Source organism: Chrysochloris asiatica, unplaced genomic scaffold (genome assembly GCF_000296735.1).
Source record: "Chrysochloris asiatica unplaced genomic scaffold, ChrAsi1.0 scaffold00271, whole genome shotgun sequence".
Taxonomy (NCBI): Eukaryota; Metazoa; Chordata; class Mammalia; order Afrosoricida; family Chrysochloridae; genus Chrysochloris; species Chrysochloris asiatica.
This window is the reverse complement of record NW_006408789.1, coordinates 2,959,621-2,965,913: the sequence shown is the minus strand read 5'-3', so window position 1 is coordinate 2,965,913 and position 6,293 is coordinate 2,959,621. Positions and strand designations below refer to the sequence as shown.

The window sequence follows — 6,293 nt, the reverse complement described above, 5'->3', positions numbered from 1 at the left end:
GGCCATTGTTGGTGCCACTGTGTCCGTTCCTCTTGTTGGGGGCCTCCCTATCTTTTGCTGACCCTCCACTTTACCACTTTATTTCTTTGGTGGTGGTGGTTATGTGCCGAGGAGTCGGTTCTGACTCCTGTACAGTGTTTCCAAGGCTGTAAATCTTTATGGGAGCAGAAAGCCTCATCTTACTCCCACGGAACAGCTGGTAGTTTTGAACTGCCCATTTAAATAAGAAGTGAGCAAAATGAAGGGGGAAAACGCTTGTGTTTCCCTGATCTAGAATAATGGTAAGAAGAAGTTCATGGGAAGGTGGGTGGGATTTTCTCAGTGGAGAGTCTGATTTCGGGGAGCAGTCTTGTTGGTTTCTCCTGGCTCTCCATTGTCTGCCAGCCTAGAAAATACATCCAGATGTGCTACTTAGTGATCTCATATAATTGGCATAAACCTGTAAGTAAGCATTTCTATCCCTATTTGACAAATGAGACTGTGAAGACACAGACAATTTCAGTAAGTTCTCTAAGGCCACATGGTGTGCAGGGGGCAGGATTGACTTTAAAACCAAAGTCAGACTGCTGTTGGACTGGCAGACTCAACGTGGTAGCCATTCAGGATACTCAGCTCACTGTCTGGAGACCTTGGCATGTACTTCTCTATAGGACTCATTCAGATGCATTTTATTTATTATTATTTTTTAAGATTCTGAAAACCCTATCACCTACTTTATTATCTGGAGAAGGTTATAGGGAGAATCACTTGGATTTAATAAGCAGCTAAATTAGAAGCAACAGTAGCAACAATTTTAGGCCTCTGATCCATAAGGGAATGTGGAAACTTCCTTATTTAGAGAGTCAAGAATTTAGTTTTTCCCTAAAGCAAGCCCATCCATTTTCCCTGGGATAAAAGGAGCTCTGGTAGCGTAGTGGTTACGAATCGCGCTGCAAACCTTAAGGTCAGCGGTTCGAAACTACCAGCTGCTCCGCGGGAGAAAGATGAGGCTTTCTACTCCCGTAAAGATTTACAGCCTCGGAAACCCTGTACAGGGTCGCTATGGGTCGGAACCGACTCGACGGCACTTAACAACAACAACAACAAAAGAACAACAAACTCAATAGCACCAAATGGGGTTTTAACATAGAAAACAGGCCCAGAGTTCTTCTTTCAAAAAATACATTTATAAATCAATTGGTATTTCTCTTGATTCAACGCCTCTTCTCACCACACAGAAGCCCCTGGAAACTTGAAGAGCTTGTGCATTACTAACTAGACACACAATCAGCTGCCAAACTAGAATCTGATTACTAATGGACAGGCCTAGCTCAGGGCAGCCCCCCGGGTCTAGGATGCAACAACTATGCTCTTAGGGAGAATGGATACTGAGGGTCCCGAACGCTGTGCACTGGGTCAAGGCTGACTTGCACGCTCTGTTCATTGCGCAGTTTCCGAGCACCATGGATAGGAGAATCCTGGAACACTAGTCTCATGTCCATGCTCACATTGATAGTAAACAAGGTGAATTCATTACCATGACAACTGAAATGAAGATGGCATTGAGACAGGTGACCTACAGCAGGCAGCATTCCTGGTCTGGGTTGGTGTGAACATTTTCATATTGAATGGGCAGCTGTAACCCTCCCATACACTTGCTCTTTAACCTAGGGGGCTGTTTTTTAAACTTGAAATTGAAGTCCCACATTGGTTCCTGTCCATTCCCGACAACCTTTCTGCACCAGAAAAGCAAGCATTTGGAATGCTGGGAGTGCTTTCTGGAATGGCTGGATTCTTGGAGATTCGAGTAGCAAAAGGCTCATACATATGGTACAGAGATCGGATCACAAGTGCCGGGAGACAGGCAGCTTCTCTATTGACTCTGGTTGCAGGCGCAAAGGTAGAGAGGCATCCAGCGTGTAAACACGTGCCTTCGGTACAACCTGGTCCCAAAGGCAGCAGTGCATTGTTACAAATCGGGAAAATTCCCAATGTCCTCAGGACAGATGTAGGAGGCCAGCAAGAGCCAAATATCCACGGGATACTCTTCTCTTCTAGCCCTGTCCAGGTCTGTGTGCCTCTGGCTTTTCTTTTTTCTGGAGACTGTTCTCTCATAAATGCTTTCATCTGGGCATCCATCTCATCACTGCTGTTGATGCTGTTCTCTCATAAATGCTTTCATCTGGGCATCCATCTCATCACTGCTGTTGATGATGTCACAGGGCTCACCAGCCCCAGAAAAAGCTTCCTCTGTCGGAACCTGGGAAGCTTCCAGCCACAGAGAGATTTTACTTCCTGCTGGACAGCATTGGTGACGGCTTTCTTGATCTGTCCAGACTTCACAACCGCCGCATCTGAGTTGGCATAATCCGCAATGGTCACTCGACCAGAACAAGCGTCGTGAGCCCGAAACCTCAGTCGTTTCCCTCTCTTGGGCATGGCTACTGTGTCGGAACGAGGCCGACCTAACGGGCCAGGACCGCGGGCCATGTCTCAGCCCTGAGGACCGGACCCAGGAGTGGCAGGGCAGCTCCTCCCAGCCATCGCGCACCTCAGATGCATTTTTTAAAAAAACGTATTCCATTATTTTATCCTTACCACTATAGTCTGCTCTCCAATACTCTATACTCTTCAGATATATTATTTCTCAAAAGATTTTATTATATTATACTCTTCATTTTGTTGTGCTTTTCTACCGAGCACCTTCTGTTTGGCTCTTATTATTCAAGAGAGACTGCTGTTGTTGCATGCCATCAAGTTGGTTCCAACTCATAGCGGATCCTGTAACAGGATTTCTGTGGCTGTAAATCTTAATGGTAGCAGAAAGTTCCATCTTTCTCCTGTGGAGCAGTGAGTGGGTTCAAACTGCAGATCTTGCAGTAACCAGCTCACCACGTAACCCACTATGCTACCAGAGCTCCTTGAAAGAGAGCCTATGTTCAGAAAACCTCAATCTTTCCACCTAAGATTTTGTTGGTTCTATAGAATGCTATTCTATCTCTTCAGATAAAAATCTATATTATTTCATTCAGATAAATACAGTTTTCAAAGTCCTGGGAAATAAGAAATAAAGATACTTTTAGAAGCAAATTGGTTTTGACATCTCTGTCAAGTCAAGTATGTTTTCATATATTGAGACTGTAAATTCAGGACTAGAAACATAAATAAAGCCTGTCCTATGAGTCTATTCTGACTCATTGGTGCCTGCGTTGTGCAAGTGGTCCTCAGTTGGCTGCTAGCCTGAAGGCCGGTGGTTTGAACCCACCACACAGCTCTTGGAGCCAAGGCATGGTGAACAACATCTTAAACATTGTCCTTAGTTAGTTGTTACTTGTCACCTAGTCACTTCTGACTCGTGATGACCCCATGAGTACTGATTAGACCTGTTCGTAGAGTACCCAGGTTGTGACCTTCTAGAGGTAGATCACCAGACCTGGGTCACAAGGCGTCTCTGAGTGGGTTTGAACCACTAACTTTTTTGCTAGTAATTGAGTGCTTAACCATTTGTGCCACACAAGAACGCTCATAATGATTCCAGGCAAGAAAATCCCACGGGGCAGTTCTACTCTGTAACATACGCAGTTGTCATGTGAAAAATAAATAAAAATGTAAGCAGTTGGGATTACAAAAGAATGTGTATAAGGAAGAATAATTGATTGAACTAAGTAAGATTTGTGAAATGATTTATTTCACTTTGAGTGAATATTCAAGTGGAAAACTGTGATTTGTGTTTAATGAAGAGAGTTACCTTAGATGGGCTTTTGCAGGCTCTTGGGAACCTCAGAATGGGTGTTGGGTGCATGTAAGTCTCACTCAGCTCAAAGCTGTCAGATATTAATGGAAATATGCACTGATAGATGACATGTTAACTGTAGGTTGCTCAGACAAGAAGTTCTTACCCGGTTCTATTTTTAGCCCTTCCTAATTGTAATTCATGTTCTGCATACATATCTGTTTAGATACATTTATTACTAAAACTCAATTTTTAATTGATTTTCTGGTAATAGGATGAAGAATTTTCACATTAATCACTTTTCTTTAAAGTCTATGAGCAAGACTGTAAATGTGCTCAACTTGTATTATATTTTCTGGTAGGAAATGGTTTCTTGGATTACTCTGTAATTTATTAGATTTTTTCCTCCTGTTTTAAACAGTCTGTTTTATCTTGAATTCTACTTGATTTTCTTGCCGTTTGGAAGTTCTGTTTTACATTATTCCCTCTTTTGGCTTTGAAGTTGATTTCATTATAAATTGTTATCTCTGTTTCCTATTTTCAGTCCTGGTGTAGCGCTGTAGGATCAGCACCAGGCTGTGAACCACAAGGTCTGTAGTTCAAACCTACCAGCTGCTCCTCAGAAACCTGATACAAGGTTGCATGATTTGGAATTGACTCAAAAGCACTTAACAACAACATGTTTATTTTACTTTAAATACTTCTATACCTGGATTGAGTTCTGGGTGGTGTTGTCATGTATGGTAATCTCAGGTTGCTGTATGCTGTTCTTGGTTCTCAGTCCAAAGAACATCCCTTAGCAGTTTTTGTGAAGTTGGTCTGGTCATTACAAAATCCTTTCATTTCTGTATATCAGGAAATGTCTTCATTTCACCATCATATTTGAGACACAGCTTTGCTGGTTATACGATTCCTGGTTGGCATTTGCTTTCTTTCAGAGGTTTGTATATGCATTCCATTGCCTTTTTCCCTGCACGGTTTCTGCTGAGAAATCAGAGCTTAGTTTTATGTGTTCTCCTTTGTAGGCAACTTTGGGTTTTTCCTGAACTCTTCTTGGAATTCTTGGCTTGTCTTTAGTTTAGGAAAGTTTGATTATGATATGTCTTGGTGATGTTTCTTTGGGCATCTATCTATCCTGTTTGGGGTTCATTCAGCTTCTTGCATACTTGTCTTCTTGTCTTTCATGATATATGAGAAGTTTTTTTTTCCCAACAACTCTTCAACAGTTTTCTCTCTGCGTTTGATTGCTTTTTCCTGTTCTGCAATTCCAGTCACCCATAAGTTGTACCTCTTCATGGTGTCCACATAACTCTTATGACTTCTTTGGATATTTTCATTCTTTTTTCTGATTGTTCTCCTAGCATATTTGTTTTAAGAGATTTATCTTCAAGTTCACTAATTTTGGCCTTCATTGCATCGAATCTTCTCCTTTGCCCTTTCAATGTATTGTCCATATCTGAATCTTAATATTAATTTGGATTTCTAATTACAGCTTTTTGTACTGTTTCAAAGTTTGCATTTATTTTATCTGTTTGTTCTTGTAGCATTTTCCTGAATTCTTCTAAAAAAATTTTTTTTCTATGTTCTCTTTGTTTTCCTTGATCTTTCTTTCAATCCTTTGTAGGTATCTTAAATAGCATTCTTTGAATTCTTTTCCATTACCTTTTTTCCTCAGAAATGTTTTTCTGTCTCTGCCTCTTGGACATTTATTTAAGCCCTTCTTTCTTGTTTCCTCCTGTGAGCTAAAATTGTCTATTGTCTCTGGGACATTGTGGGATTGTCATATTTGTATTAAATTGATGATTGTATGTTGGTGTGCTTGTAGGCTCTCACCAACCATCTCTTGTGAGTGAAGTAAGAGAATGGAAACATGTATACTGTTTTAGTTTGCCTTCATTCACCTCAGTGTAGGGTAGGTTTGGCTGGTGTTGGCTGCTGTCTATCATTGATTAGGTGGTTTACGAGCTTGTATTGGCTCTTGCCCAGTGGGTGGAGCTACAGACAGCCCAGTTGTGGCTGAACTATATGGGAACAGTTGCTGTCTCCTCTCAAGTGGGAAAGAAACATCCTTTCCTCCCACACACATTTGTAAACAAAACAGAATAGACCGACAATGGAAGGAGAAAATAACAAAGACAAAAAATAAATTAAAACAGGCAGTACCCAGAAAAAAACTAATATAATAGCTATAAAAACAAAAGAGGGCCAGAGAAATTGACCTATAGAAGAGAAAAATAAGAAAGGAAATAAAAGTAAGGGGGGAAAAAAAGACACTTAAAAGACCAGGGAGAAGAAAGATAAAATGAGAAAATGAGTACAGAGTAGTAAAGATAGTGCAGTTATAGAAAACTATTTTGGTTATGAATTTTAAAGAAATGTTTGTTGTTGTTTATATTCTAAATTTGAAGATATCCAGTCTTATTAAAAGGAATTGTGGCAGTATTAAAAGTAGGTGGGAAACACTCCAACAACATTCCTCTTGTCTTTACCAAAAGGGTTATTTGTAGATGTGAAGATTGTTTTATAATGACTGTTATCAATAAAATACTTTCTTTTCTTTTTTTTTTTTTTAATGTTTTAT

The 6,293-nt window shown here is 40.5% G+C and overlaps 1 pseudogene; it reads right to left on the bottom strand.

Annotated features, from left to right (window-relative positions):
- Positions 1-1,343: 1,343 nt before the first annotated feature.
- On the bottom strand, positions 1,344-2,469 carry LOC102828894 (annotated as a pseudogene).
- Between the last annotated feature and the right edge of the window lie 3,824 nt (positions 2,470-6,293).